Source organism: Apus apus, chromosome 3, assembly GCF_020740795.1.
Source record: "Apus apus isolate bApuApu2 chromosome 3, bApuApu2.pri.cur, whole genome shotgun sequence".
In the NCBI taxonomy this organism is placed as follows: domain Eukaryota; kingdom Metazoa; phylum Chordata; class Aves; order Apodiformes; family Apodidae; genus Apus; species Apus apus.
In genome coordinates this window covers 5,805,881-5,822,220 of record NC_067284.1, presented here as the reverse complement: position 1 = coordinate 5,822,220, position 16,340 = coordinate 5,805,881, and positions in this window count along the sequence as shown.

Genomic DNA, 16,340 nt, shown 5'->3' with positions numbered 1-16,340 from the left:
TTTGTTTTAGTTATCTTATTGTTTCTTAATAACACAGGAGAATCGGTCATCCAGGTATAATTCCATATGGCATACTGTTCTGTCTGCCTTGGCATCTATTTGCAAGCTGCATTATGTCATTTGTAGCTTTTCCTCTTTAGGCTGAGCTGCTTGTGATTCCTCTACTGTGAAGAACATCACATTCATGGAACATTTATTTGGTACTGTGAAGAGAGGTTTGTGTAGCTGCTGTGCAGGGAGGGAGTTAGGAAATGAGAGTGAAAAGAAGAATCTGTAACTAATAATCTGTCTTTGTCTTCATTTTCTTAACTTGACTCTGTGTAAGTATTGTATGAGGAAGGTAATAAGTGAGAAAACATGCCATCAAGACATTTCCTGCAGGAGGAGTTATTACATGATCAAAGGCCCATTATTGAATAGAACTGGCTTGGTGCTACTTTCATGAGTACTCTCTAAAACTCTGCCTATTTTAGTGTCAGGGCAATGAAAGCACTGAACTGAATCTGGTATTTTTAGAGGAGTCTGACTCACACCTAAACATTAGAATATATAGCTGTATATTTTCAATCAGCTCAGCAAGACAGAAACAGATCTAACTGATCCCCTTCTGATGAGAATTTCATCACCTGAATGCCTGGTCCTCCTAATCAACAGTCATGAGGAACTTTTCAGGTATGAACTGAAGTGTTGATCCTCAAAAAGCAGATAGATACAGCATGGCAATGTGGGGAGTTCTGGTTTAGCTTGGATCATGGTAGATAACACTGCTCTTTGTGAGAGAATTACCTCAGGAAAACATGATGAAAACATTTAAATCCTGACTTGAATGATTTGAACAACACTTCAAAATCTAGTCTCAACCCTAATTTCCTAAATGTAAATAAGCAAAGTTTGAGAAGGTTCTTTTCTACAGGGAATAAAAAATGGAGAGTATTTGTCAACCCAGTTGTTAAATTTCTGTTTTAACTGCATACAATCCTAAGAGCAAGCCTTATGACTGAAAAGTTCTTTTACTTGATTTTCTAGTCTTTAAAACATAATCTACTTACTGTTATCATTACAATATTTTGAGCATTATAATCTTGGCATTTTTTAAACACAAATGACCCGTGGTTGCCTTGTCTGTGACATTTTTAGTTCTCTGCAATATTTCTGGCATAACCCTTTTAAAAAGGAAGAAAGAGCTGGTAATTTTGTCCTTAATGCCTGCTCTGAGAAGACACTGTTATCTTCTATGCAGCTTGTATGGTTTCAAAGAGATATGCAAAAAGCTAATGAAGATGTGCCACCAAAGCTACAGAACACATAACATTTCTTGGGGAATGGTTCTGCACTGTAATGCAGACAACTGCCAACTGTAGCAAAATTGCAGTGAAGAACATTTTAGTAGCATAAGCAAATTCAGTATCCAGATCTATAAGGGCACAAAACAGAAACAAAAAGGAACTAAGGAAAAGTAGATTAGTACTGTATCTGCTGATTAGTTTTATGTTGGTCTGTAAGCATTCAGAAAAAAAAAAACCACGCTGTATGGCAGTGGCTGTATCTCATGAACAAATGGATGACTGAATTCTGGACATAATCGTGCCCTTCTTTCTTCTGTCCTGGTTCAAGCCAGACACCTCTTCTTCCAGAGAGAGGAGAATTATCTTTTATAAGAAGTATTGTATTGCTGCCCCTGCAAGCCAGCAGCTGTAACTACCACAAAGAAGTCTTGTGTTTCTCCAATTTATGACAACAAATTGTCACTTTTGCCCTCCTGTGTGATTCTGGTTTCTCCCTTGGTCTTCTGTTTGTCCAAGATAGGACAGTGACACCCTAACCTTAATCATCTCCCTGACAAACGTAACAACAGAAGCTGAGTAAACATGACAGAAATGTTTGTGTTCACATTCAAAGCTAGAGCAAAACATTTATTTTCTTAATTTTCTTAGTCCTAAATGTTATTTTATGCAAATGAAGGAGAATAAATTACTTAACTTTCCCAATCTTCTAGTCTACTTGGAATTAGCAAGCTGAGCTTTGTAAAAAAGCTGGAAGGATCCCTGACAAAGAGGACTCTTAGAAGTGAAGAGCCTGTCCTCTGTCTTGGGCTGAGAAGCTGGGTTTACAGAACCTGAAGTAAAAGATTTCATTTATAGCATTGAATCAACCTACCAGAAGTTTAACAGGTAAAGCAGAGGCAATACAAGCCTGGTGATTGAGATTATTACAGCTAAAAAATATCCTTTAGACTACAGAAACCCTGTCAACACTCCAGTAAACCTAAACATAAACCATGCTATTGAAGGTTTAAATAGAAAATTAAATTGGCAACAATGATTTAAAGAGCTTTGGGATTAATTATTTATGTTGTTTACAGAACCCAAATCCCTGCTATGTCTTTTAGAGAGTATGTAACAAACACGACATTTTTGCTTACTGCACCCTCCCATTTTCCTTGCATATTGTCACTGGAGCCTCAGACAAGGAAGTCATGGGAGAACTTGCTCAGTTTTTTGTCTGTCTTGATATTCCAATGTGTATTCCAGCTAATGTAAAATTATCATTGGAAGAATAATTAAACAGTCAAAGCAAGACACCAGCTTGCGAAAAGGTTTTATTTACTTCGTGTGTAGCATATGAACTCAAGTGTGTTTAGACTCTAGGTATTTGCCAGAGCTATTTTCTAATTATTCCATTTACATTCAATTATGCCTTTTGTGGACTTCACTGAAACAATTACCATAACCCAGAGAACAACCTTTCAGGTAGCTACACAGAAAACATGTTATTATCCTTCACTATTAACAAAGACAAGCTGAGAAAACTACAATCAAAATAACAGCAACCTGCTCTTGTAGCTGTTTGTGGAGGTACTGCTTAAAGGCTCCCTTGTGTGAAGGTTATTTGCTGACAAAGTTCCAGATCATTAGGAAGGCAGGGGAATAAATAACATGGCTAATGGCTGAACTGGAATATTCTGAGAAATCAGAGAGACATACACACAAAATAATCTGGACAGTGCCATGAGGCAAGCTGGAGTCTTGTGAGGTTTTGTTTCCTTAATACCAGGAACCAGTCAATGACTTTACATTATGTGCACACCCCACTGAACCCAAGAAACTGTAAAACTCCAGCCAGATTTAAAGCTGCAATGTGTTAAATAAGAAATAGCAAGGATGAGACACACAATGTGGAATCCTCTTTGTTCTTATTTCCCTTCACTTTGTAATAAAAAGAAGGTGTGGAAATAAAACAGACTCTAAAATAGACAATCTGAATAGCATGTAACATGAGTGTGACAGTCTAGGTTGTTCTAAAATACATCCTCTGAGAGGGTGAATAATAAGTGCTGATATTTACAGACTGTCAACAGTGACTATACCATAAACTCCCACATTTTTCTGCTGTGCTTCTACAGCTTCCCCGTACAGGCTTGCAGTGCTAACCTATCAACCAGACTTTTCATGTACATTTTTATAATATACATGCAGCAAGGTAATTAAAAAATGCAGATATCTGAGGATTAAATGTGTTGTAAGAAACAGAGAAAACTGCTGCTATCTGTAGCAAAGAGTTAATTAAAATATTTGTCTCTTGGGAGCTTTACATTTTCTCAGGATCTAGCATTGGGTCCAATGACCCAATTGGGACAGATGTGTTTTGCTTCAGTGTCTGCAATTCTCAATGAGGCAGCAGAGAAAGGTAAACATAAAAGACGTATTGATATATAACTCTTGCTGTAGCAGGAACAAGGCACAGAAATAGTTGTGTCTATTGGTTAGCTAGGTGGTGTAAAAACACAATTTCTTCTAAGCACTGAAATACAGCTTGTTTCATCAATTGCACTCTAATACACACCAATATTCTTATGGATTATTACCTTTTTTTCATACAAAATGTTTTCTTCTGAAGCATAAAATGGAGTGAAGGTGGACTCTTAATAGCTTTCTTCATAATAACTGTGTCTGTGTGGCTAATCATACTGCCTTATACTGCCTGTCGCTGGTAAGTGGTAGAGACTATTCTACTTTGTTTCAGTTGGTTGTCCCACAGCCTTCCTGCCCACAGTGCATGTCCCTCCCAAAGCCACTGTATTCCTGAGGTGCCAGGTAGCAAGGGAAGGGCTCTGTTTCCACATTAACTCCAGCTGTGTTTTCACAATAATTCCAGCTCTGCTCTCTGGTACAGGAATTACTATGGTAATCCTGTTAGATAGAAACACTACCTGGGGCTACATGAGCTCTGGGAGCTTCCTGTTGATGGAGGTGGGAGAACCCTCATCTGTGCTCAGTCTGTGATCTCAGGTATCATCCATGACAGCTCTTCAGTCAGAGGAGAAGCAGCAGTGAGGTCTAGCAGGGGATGAGAAAAAGGAAGGTCTGTTTGCAAGCCTCCCTTTACCTACAGTCAGAGCTACCTTCTGGTTTTATAGGTTTACAGAACTCCTTAACTGACTTGCAGATGAAGAGAAAAGCAATTACCATTTTTATGTCATGTATTTGCACCCTTGCTTTGAGATGTTCTGAAAAATCTCTGAAGCATAAAATGAAAAGAAGCCTAAATCTTACTATTTTAAGTGTATCTTGTGATACATTTTAGGAGGTTCTACATATTTTTCCAGTAAGAAAAAAACCATCACATTCCAGGCACTGTAACACGCTAATTTGTGTTACTGCTGGAAAAAAGAGTTGGTCATATTTTGAAACCTCATATATAATTTTGACATAATTAAAATTACCTGTCATCTATGTGAGAGTTTTTCACTATATGTAATGGTACTGAAGGTCTGCAGACATCAGAAACATTGAATGAATAAAATCTTCCTAATTTTACACTAAATAAAAGTACTTTTCTATTACTCATGAAAAACGAGGGGAAAAAAACCACAAAGACAAAAAAACAAAACCAAGGTTAATAATAAGGAACCATGAAATATAATACTGAAATATTCCTGAGTAGAGGCTACAACAAACAAAGGTGAAGAATAAACTACTCAGGAATTCTATAAATATGAATTGACTGCTGCTACACAGTATAAGGAGAAAAGGTAGCTATGAAGACTGTATTGCAACTTTTTTTTAGTTTATAGCTAGGGCTGAAGTGAGACCTAAGGACACTGAATTTCAGCAGCAAGAAAAAGATTTCGGAAGTGTGAAAGAAATGATGGATGAAATTGAATGATTTTGAGTAATGGAGAGAAATTTAAAACGTTTAGAGATAAATTTCTCAGGCACAGAGATTATGCATGCCACCTAGCAATAAATAGAGTGAGTAGTGGGTATTATTCTGTTCTTTTTTTTTTTCTTTCTGTCTTTTTTTTTTGTCAATGTAGATGAACTGGGAAATGAAAAAATGACCAGCAGTAAGAAAGATGCATACAACATGTTAAATAAAGTATAAGAAACTGTGCAAACACTGGCAAATTACTTAAGAAAAAAATAACAGACAGGGCAGACACTGAAGCAAACTGGAGAGTTTCACGACACCAACCTGGAGAGAAGGGATTCCTTCCAGAGGAAGTTCAACAAGGCCAAGTACAAGGTCCTGCAGCTGGCTTGGGGCAATCCCAAGCATAATTACAGGTTGGGCAGAGAATGAATTTAGAACAGCCCTGCGGAGGGCTTGGAAGTGTTGGTTGATGAGAAGTTATGGGACATTAAGTGCCTACAATCTATTTTATGTTTATCCCTCAGGGTAAGATGGGTTCGTGTTCCCTTTGGTTCTTCTTCTGGGACCAAAGTATTTTCCCCTCCTTCCTAGTGCTTTCCCCTCCCCCCCGCCCCATTCATATTTATGCCATTTCTTCTCATCCTTAGTTGGGAGAAAAGACCAGCACCTGTGTCTCTACAATCTCTCTTCAGGACATTGTATAGATCAATAAGATCTTCCCTGAGCCTTCTCTTCAGACTAAATAACCCTAGTTCCCCCAGCCTCTCCTTGTATGACGTGCCCTCCAAACCCCTCCCCAGCCTCATTGCTCTTCTCTGTACATGCTCCAGGTCCTCAATAGCTTTCTTATACTCTTCTGAAACCATTTTCTCTAAAGAAGTACTAGGCTGACTAGTTCACACCAATCTGTTTGTGCTGCAAATAACAGGAGAACAGCAGGTGCCTCTCATACTTAGTGATCCTTCACTTTACTTAATGATACATGGTGAAGGCATATGATACCTCGTAGTACTCATGTGCCATGCTGTTAAACAGAGAGCAAGATATAAAAAGCAACAACAACAACAGCAAAATGTCTTCTCAAGGTAATTTAATAGATACCCTAAACAACAGAGTAAAAAAATGCAATGCATTCAGAAAGCATAAGGACAAGATGATACTAAACACTTGAAAGAAAAAGGAGTACAGTTAATTCACAAAGTTTATTTTAAAAGGTTAATTTATCCAGCTTTGTGTGCAAGAGTTTGAAAAGAAACTATGTTCAGTATTGTTGAAGAATTGTATTGAGATGATAAATTCTATTATTTTGGAACTATTCTAAGTTCCTTTTATATGGAGCTTTGAAAGATAAAAACAGCTTAAAAAAAAAACAAAACAGCAACAGAACACAGAAAAAAAAATAATGAAGTAAAGTGTATTGAAACATTAATCAGAGCTATACAAATGTGTTGATTAATGTGTGCTTTTGTCTTGTAAAAAGCAGCACTTTAAGACATTAACAATGTAACATTCTGAGGTCAAAAAACTCACCTTATATCAAGACATTACATTTCAGTTTACACAGAGGATGACTCTGCCATGAGTTGTTGAAATGCATCTGAGTGAAATAAATTAATTGAATTCTGGACCTAAATACATTTTTGAAACTTTTTACAGCACTGAGTTTGTTTTATCTTCGTATTTCACCTAAATTTTTGAGACTTTTACATATAAAACTACTCTGGATTTTATAGGAGTTCTATATTGTTCACAGTCTTATGAGCAAGTATGGTATCATCAGATACAGTAGCTGGTCAAGAATATTGGAAATTCTCATACTGGAGAAGAGATAAACACAACATTCCAACATATATCATCATGTGTGTTTGATAGATTCATATCAAATAAGTGACCAAGACTTTTGGAGAAACCTGGTAGTTGCTTTTGTTGACTGACCTCTCCAGAGCTAAGCATTATTCTGCTGTTGATACATTTAATCATAATATTAATTTCAAACTAAATATTACACAATATTATGGATTTATTTATAGACATCTTGATTAAACAATTCACACTTTCAGTCCTTTAGGAATTTTATTCCATCTTTAGTAGTCTTCTTTTCTTTTTTTTTTTTTTTTTTTTTTCCAGAAGTCCAAGCTAGTTGTGTTAAAATTAAAAACTCTATGTTCATACTAGTAGGCTAAGCAGGCAGTTTCTGGACACACTAGACAATAAAGCTCCCTGACTACTGGTAGTGTTTTGGGAAGCTGTTAACACTCTCACCCCGTGAATCCTGGTCTTGGTTCAGGACTGAGGGCAAGCCCTGGCACAAGGTGGTTTGGATGGCCTAACTTGATTTCATGGGAAAGAGCTTTCTGGGATGGTTTCCCTTAGAGCCAGAGACCTGTCTCACTGCATGTTTATTTTGCCAGCATACAAAGAGCCTTGGACATTAAATGGATGAATTAAAGTGATGTAGATTTTTTTTATTATACAATGTTACTCACTGGGTTGTGAGCATGAAAGCTAGTGTTATAATACAGCCATTTAAATCTTGAAATTCTGACAGGCTTAGAGTAAAATCTTCCAAACTGTGAATACTACTAACATACAGCCATTGCAGCCTATTCTTTTAGTCATGGTCTTAATATGGATATTTTTGCAGAGAATGAAAAGCCACAGACTGCATAGCCTTCTATGCCTTTCCCTTGTTTTAAGAAGCAATGCAGGATGTGAAAGGCTTAAATTCACTTGCCCCTGCTTACTGAGGATTTGAGTTGTCCTAGAAGAGTACAGCCATGAGACTATAGCCCTCATGGGGAGCTCGTATGAGGAGTTTTCTCAGACTATCATGTTGACATTTTTCAGTTCAAGCCACTATAAGAATAATAACTAGAACCATACTGAAGGCCCTGCATATCAAGTCCAACAGCAAAATGCCAGTTGTCTGAGGAGGAAGGATGAATGACAGAAACAGGAGAGATAAAGGTAAAATGTCTGCTTTAGGCCTGTAGGGAACTGCTTCAAAAAGAAGTCCTCCATGTTCTGTGTTAAGGCCATAGCAAAGTGGTACCTTCACTGGATAATGTGACTCAGAAGAAGACGAGGAAGGTTTGGCCAAATGCAAAAAAATAAGTCTGAAAATACGTGTCAAGTATCTAGTCCTACAAACAAAACAGTATTAATTCTAAGATTTTTAGTGCAGGTTTGGTTGAAGATAACAGGTGTTTTGAGTATGAACAGATGTGATGTTGTATATTTAAAAGAGTTAGGGTTCATTTGAATAATAAGAGCTGTGTAGTTATTAGGTTTGTATAAGTGTTTATGTGCTTTTATTAATGTAACTCTTGGTAGCTGAAGCTTCACTAAAAGTCAGTGGGATATGACAGGTAAACCTTTTTAGTGGATTTAAGGTCACAAAAATTATGGCACAGAAAGTCAGACATCAAAACAAAGATAAGTTCAAAGGTAAGCTCAAGTTGTTATTTGAAATGCCTATGCTGATTTATATTTATGCTGAAGAAATATTTATTTATTATGGGGTGTTTTAACACAGAATGCTTTAAAAAGGTGATGTTGTATCCTTTAATTATTTCCTATAGCAAGATGCCATAATACAGTTCTAAACACTAGCAGAAGTGCAGTAATAATTCACATTATGAGGACCCTGGCTTGATTTTTTTTATTATTATTATTTAAAGAAGACTTAGGGCTAGAATAGAAAGTACACTTCAGTTGTTTATCATTTCCATTGCTATTACAAGTATACTTATTTTTATTTGTGAAATACAGCCATTAACTTAACCAATTAAGTATCAAATTAGCATTTATATTAGTACTAGAGTGTTTATATTGGTATTGGTATTGATATTGAGACTGATATCATTATCAGTGTAGTTTTATTTTGAAATATTCCTTTCTAAGAACTCTTACTGTGCTTAATATTACTTCCTACACTTTTTCTCTAGATTAAATGTTGAAATTCATACTTAGCTAAGCAACTTTACAATGAATGCATTTCAATGGCATTTATTCCCAAATCTTGTAAAAATTGCCTTTGTTATGCAAATGTTACTTTCTTGTAGAGTGTTACAATTCCTGCATGACTGCTGTGTTTGTTGTTTGTTTTTTTTTCCATAGGTGTAAATGACTTAATAATTATGAAATAAATATATATACAAGATCTACTCATTGGTTTTCTTTATAGACTTTTACTAAGCAAGAAATGGATAAACTTTAAGGAAGTATTATTTCAGAATCATCTGATATTTCATGTCTACGAATCTAGCAGTTTTTGTCTATCTATGGCTGGATAAACATGTAATAACCTATTAGAAGGTTAAATAATTAATACAGCAATAGTAGCATAAAAATATGAAATCCTAAGGCTTTGAAAAAATGCAGGAAAGTTATTTTTTCTTACACCAGACTTGCTTAGGCCCTGATGAAACATTTGTGGTTTGGAAATGTGTCTGTTTTCTTCAGCTCTATTTTAACTTCCTAGGTTTAGAAGTGAAGACATGCATAAGAGCTGTAAAATATTTTCAAGGTAGCTGGCACGTAACATAAAAACTTTGCTTTGACACTTCTATGAAAATGTCACAGCTTTTGGAGGCTGATGTTTATTGGATATAATAGTCCTGTTTTTCAAAAACTTTCTCTTTGCAATCATAAATTTATCACTTTCAACTTCCGCAGCCTTTAGGAGCTTTCTGAGTTTCTGTCTAAGTATGCATAGGCTGGGAAAAAAAAAATAATTAACTGTTTCTTAAAAATTAAAAAAAAAAAAAAAGGAAACATAGAAACCAATCACTAAAAAACCTACAAATTAAAATCTTTCTTAAAATAAATAATTAGGAGCTCTGAAATACAGTGACTAAAGAGGTGTTCGTATAGTATCACAGAGTTAAGTTGCCTGAGGTCCTCTTAGTTAATATCTTAGCTCACCATCTAATTCAAATGGAAATCAAATAGACCCAAATTTGTTTATTCCAGAATGTAGGTAATGTTCTGACACACACACACACAGGTCAGGGCTCGACAATTTGCAGTTTTCTATGTGACCTATTCCAGTATTGCTGCTGGATCTTGTACTCACCAACAAGGTGGGTCTGGTTGAAGCAGTGATGGTCAATGGCAGCCTTGGCTGCAGTGATCATGAGATGGTGGAGTTCAGGATCCTGTGTGGGAGGAATAGAGTACCTAGCAAGACCAGAACCCTAGACTTCCACAGGGCCAACTTTGACCTCCTCAATCAATTGTTAAGGGCAGTCCCGTGTGACAGGGTGCTAGGTGGTAAAGGGGCTCAAGATAGTTGGTCAACATTCAAGGACCACTTCTTGCAAGCTCAGGATCAGAGCGTCCCAATGGGTAGGAAATCAAATAAGGGAGCTAGGAGACCAGCATGGTTAAACAAGAAACTGCTGGGCAAAGGAAAGTGGAAAAAGAGAATCTATGGATCATGGAAGGAGGGGCTGGCCACTTGGGAGGAATGTAGGACAGTTGTCAGAGGATGTAGGAAGGCAATTAGGAAAGCTAAGGCCTCCTTGGAACTTAACCTTGCAAATCAGGTCAAGGACAATAGAAAGGGCTTTTTCAAATACATAGCATATAAAACTAACACTAGAGGCAATACAGGCCCACTGCTGAATGAGGTGGGTGCCCTAGAGACAGCAGATATAAAGAAGGCAGAGGTGCTGAATGCCTTCTTTGCCTCTGTCTTTACTCCTGCAGGCTCTCCCCAGGAGCCCAGAAGAAGTCAGGATAAAGGAGGAGTTTGCCTTGGTAGATAAAGATTGGGTTTGGGATCAGCTGAGAAATCTGGACATCCATAAATCGATGGGTCCGGATGGAATGTGTCCAAGGGTGCTGAGGGAGCTGGCGGAGGTCATTGCTAAGCCACTCTCCATCATCTTTGGTAAGTCGTGGGTAACAGGAGAGGTGCCTGAGGACTGGAGGAAAGCAAGTGTCACTCCAGTCTACAAGAAGGGCAAGAAGGAGGACCTGGATAACTATAGACCAGTCAGCCTGGAAAAACCATTCCATCCCTGGAAAGGTGATGGAACAACTTGTTCTTGGCACTATCTCTAGGCATATCAAGGATGAGGGGGTCATTAAGAGCACTCAACATGGTTTTACCAAGGGTAAGTCATGTTTGACCAACCTTATAGCCTTCTATGAGGAAATTACTAGGTGGATAGATGATGGTAGAGCGGTAGATGTGGTCTATCTTGATTTCAGTAAAGCATTTGACACTGTCTCCCACAGCATCCTTGTAGATAAGTTGATCAGGTATGGGTTTGATGATCAGGCAGTGAGGTGGATCAAGAACTGGTTGAAAGGAAGAAGTCAGAGAGTTGTAGTCAATGGGGCAGAATCTAGTTGGAGGCCTGTGACTAGTGGAGTCCCTCAGGGGTCGGTACTGGGACCGGTGTTGTTCAACATCTTCATCAACAACCTGGATGAGGGTACAGAATGTACCCTCAGCAAGTTTGCTGATGACACTAAACTGGGAGGAGTGGCTGACACACCAGAAGGCTGTGCTGCCATTCAGAGAGACTTCGACAGGCTGGAGAGTTGGGCAAGGAGAAACTTGATGAAATTCAACAAGGGCAAGTGTAGAGTCTTGCATCTGGGGAAGAACAACCCCATGGACCAGTACAGGTTGGGGGTTGACCTGCTGGAGAGCAGTGTAGGAGAAAGGGACCTGGGGGTCCTGGTGGACAGGAGGATGACCATGAGCCAGCAATGTGCCCTTGTGGCTAAGAAGGCCAATGGCATCCTGGGGTGTATTAGAAAGGGTGTGGTTAGTAGGATAAGAGAGGTTCTCCTCCCCCTCTATTCTGCCTTGGTGAGGCTGCATCTGGAGTATTGTGTCCAGTTCCGGGTCCCTTAGTTCAAGGAGAGGGAACTGCTTGAAAGAGTCCAGCGCAGAGCCACAGAGATGATTAAGGGAGTGGAACATCTCCCTTATGAGGAAAGACTGAGGGAGCTGGGTCTGTTTCACTTGGAGAAGAGGAGACTGAGGGGTGACCTCATTAATATTTACAAATATGTAAAGGGTGAATGTCAGGAGGACAGAGCCAGGCTTTTTTTCAGTGTTGACCAGTGATAGGACAAGGGGTAATGGATGCAAACTTGAGCATAAGATGTTCCATGTGAATATCAGGAAGAACTTCTTTACTGTGAGAGTGACAGAGCCCTGGAACAGGCTGCCCAGAGAGGCTGTGGAGTCTCCTTCACTGGAGACATTCAAAACCCGCCTGGACGCCTTCCTGTGTGATGTGCTCTAGGTGACCCTGCTCTGGCGGGGGGGTTGGACTAGATGATCTTTCGAGGTCCCTTCCAACCCCCAGGATTCTGTGATTCTGTGATTCTGTGATCAAATTATATTTCCTACTCAAAAATGTCTATATATATACCTTGATTTAAACCTTATTTTGTGTTCTGATTTAAGCTTGTTACTGTTCACCCCAGAAAGATTGGAGAATTTTCTTATATTTTGAAGCAAAAAAATTATCAAGTTGGTTAATTTCCAAATACTTTCTGTTCTGAATAGTCAGCATGCCTAAGACCTTTTTAGGTCAAAGAAAAGCCTTCTGCCAATTTTTTTATCCACCATTTGCATCAAAAGCTCCCACTTATGCCAATCAAACTTAGCATTCACTTATTTTTGCAACTCTGATCTTTCTAGCTCTAAATGCCTTTTAGTTCCACCTACAACAAAGTAATTTAAGTTCATCTCTGACTGGTAACACTACAGAAACAAAAACATTCTCAAACAACAGTAAAACCACCAAAAATATTTAGCCTTTATTTCTGTCAGGTTTATCTAAAGAACCATGATTAAGTGCAAAGTATGTCAAACTCAAATATTGCAGAATATATAAAGCCACGAAAGTAGAACTCTCACTTAAACTTTCTTCTCCTTTTAAGTATTCTGCAAATAATTTTACCAGCAAATAATTTTGCCAGCACTAAATATTATTCTCAAAAGAAACAATGTGGCTAGAATATTACAGGAGATTCAACTTTGTCCTTTTTTAATCAAAAGTTTTTAATTTTCATTGAAACAGAAAAGGAAAATAAACAAACAAAATATAAACAAGCAAAACCAATTAAAAAAATCCAAGAAAACCCACAACAAAAGCAGAACAATGTGCTAAGGGTGGAAAGTCATCATATAATTGTAATAAATCTAAAGAAAGGTTTTCTCAGGAAAACGTTGAAAATGTTCTGAAAGTAATGAAGATTGTAGAAAGTTCAATTATGAGGATTTAGAAGACTGAGGACTTGCAAGACTGTATCTGCAGTCTTCTTGAGAAGGTGGCTCATCCATGTAACTCTGGAAGTCCAAACATACTCTTGCTCTGAATGTCCTGTGATATTCATTGAGAACTGAAAACTTTTGAGAAAGCAGATAAAAAGCAAAGCAGAATCTTTTGTTATGCAAGCAAATTAAATAACCTGTCATAGAGAACAGACTCCAGCTGAAATTTTCCAATGAATTCCTAATCAATAATTAAAAATAAATAAATAATAATAATCAGAAGGAACTTTAACTGTGTGCCTATGTCACTTAGATTGACTACATCACTTCAGAAAAAATCTGTAGAACTTGAGGAATAAACAGAGACCCTCTGAAGTAAATGAAAGCATGCACTTTGATCCTAAAAAAGCTTTGATTTCTAAATGCAGAATCTCAAGAGATACATACAATAATGACCTTTGTCATAGAAATATCAAAGCAGAAAGTTTCAGCTCTGGAAATAAAGAACTTGAAGGATGATTCTATAAACACATGCATGTCTTTAATTCTATACATGTGACTAATTATATTTTTAATGTTAAATATGTCAGTAAACATTTGAAGAAAACAATTCATATTAGTGCTGGCTATATATGGCTTTGTAAGCACTAATATCTTGAGATTTTATCAGGAGAAGGAAATCAATAGCATCAAAATCATAGTAGCAAATACAAGAGGGTTTCAAAAAATGCTCTTCCTTCGTAACTTTCTCAGCTTAATCTAAGCTGCATTAAGGGCAGCAAGAACCATGATTAGGGAGAAAATTTTATACAACCTTGACACTGCATGAAAGGATGGAAATACCATAGTGCTGGAAGTATTTAATGTTTGTGCCATATTCCTGGAGCTCTTAGGTTCTGAAGCATTGAAAAGTGTAGTCACACTCATATATAGATTTGTGAAACTACTTGTCAATGAAATGGTAAGATGATTTTGGATTTAAAAATTAGTAGATACTGACTTTAGAGAGACATTCTCAGGACGCCATGGGTTTTTAGCTACAGTTTTGCCCCAGATAATATTTTGTTATTGTTCTTTAGGCTTTAGTTCCCCAAACGTATACATATATACACATGTCCCTATATAAACAGCTGGAGGATATACTGCATAATTTGTAAAAGCTCTTTTCCTTGCTGTTGTTATTGTAACCTTAAGAACTTGGAATATTTGGAATTGCTGGGAATATCTGATAAAAAAGTAGAAATAGCTCAGCATGTGTACAGATTATGACTTTTCACACTTTAAGTTCCATAAGTATTTGGTGGCAAAAGCATATAGGTAGCAAACTTAGTGCTAGCTTATTTGTTTCTATTCACCTTAGTTAAAAAAAACAGACACATCCAATTTGTTCCTGATATTGCTCTTCTGTGTAAGAAACTGTTATTCAAAAGAAGATACGATTTCTTTATTATTATTAGTTGATTTTTAGCAATATGTCATGTTAAAAAAAAAAATAATAAAATTGAAAAGTATTTTTTTTTTAAACTTAAATAGCAGAGGACAAAGTTTTAAGAGGACTCATTTGAGTTAGGACATGACATACAAAATTATACAAATACAAATCATTGACACATAAAGGCTTGGGATTTAATGCATATCTCACTAAGCTTGATGAGACTACTTGGATGTTTGAGAGAGAACTGGATGGAGTTGTTACATCAATTATGTCAGTATCTAGTGCAATCACTATACAGTGTTTCCAGAATTACACTTAACCTGAGAAAATAAAATGAAAAATCTTCATAATCTTTTGGGTAAGAGAAATACTTAAGCACTAGTGTTTATGCCATTTCATTAAATTTACTGAAAAGACTAAAAAAAACATTAAAAACAGTTTATAAAACAAGTTGTAAGCTGGAATTAGATTGTTAGAGGCCAAATAATCCCTGAATAAATTTCTCTCAGTTGGAAAAGTTCAATTATAACATTTTTTTCCTTAATAAATATATGTGTAGACTTTGAAGTCATACTGAATTTAATATTTTGAAAAAAAAATAAAAAAATCAGATACTGCATCACTCTGAAACTGCACTGTCATACACATAATATGTACCTATAATGGAAGATGACTAATGGAGGAGAAGAGTGCAGTGACTCTGGAGGGAATATTTTGCTTTTGCTCCAGTTGCTCATATTAATAAATGACCAGAAATAAAGGATTGAAATTAATGTATCTATAAGTGTTTTGTTGAAGACAAGCCCCTCTCTTGGAAATGGATAACATCTTCAGAATTCACTGAGTGTTGTGAAGCAGGAAATTTTTGAAGGAATGGACAGCAAGAAAATTGAATTCCTTGGACATTTTTTCTGTGTCAAACAATATAATACATTTTTCTCCCTTTTCATACTGTCCATTTCCACTTATTTTTCCTGTCACTGACAATAAGAGACATATTAACACCTCTATTTTTATATAAGCAGTGGAGGTAATAGCATAATTTACTCTTCATCATCCATGTGCTGTTATAGAACAAAATCATTCTTTTTGAAACTGCTACAAAATGAAATCTGCCATTCTGTGCTTTTTTATATTCTGAAGCAAAGTATGTTTTGAATAGCCAGAATAAATTCTAGTGTCAAACACAAGATGCTTATTCGTGTTGAAAATGTTATAATACTGAAAACATTTTAGATGTGACTGTCTATATAATAGCTCTGTCATGGACAGTAAAATACACACGGAAATACACATTTTGGAAGAGAACAGATTGTTCCAAAACGTGGGCTTCAGATAAAGATGTGAAATCTGTCCACAAGATACTTTTCAAGTTTGAATGGGCATGTCTAGAAACTAGAAACACTCCCATAATCTGAAATCTCCAGTATACATGCTTTAGGGTCAGTTGCAGCAACCAGGAACCACAAGGAATGTCTGGTCCAACCAAGCCAGCAGCAAAAC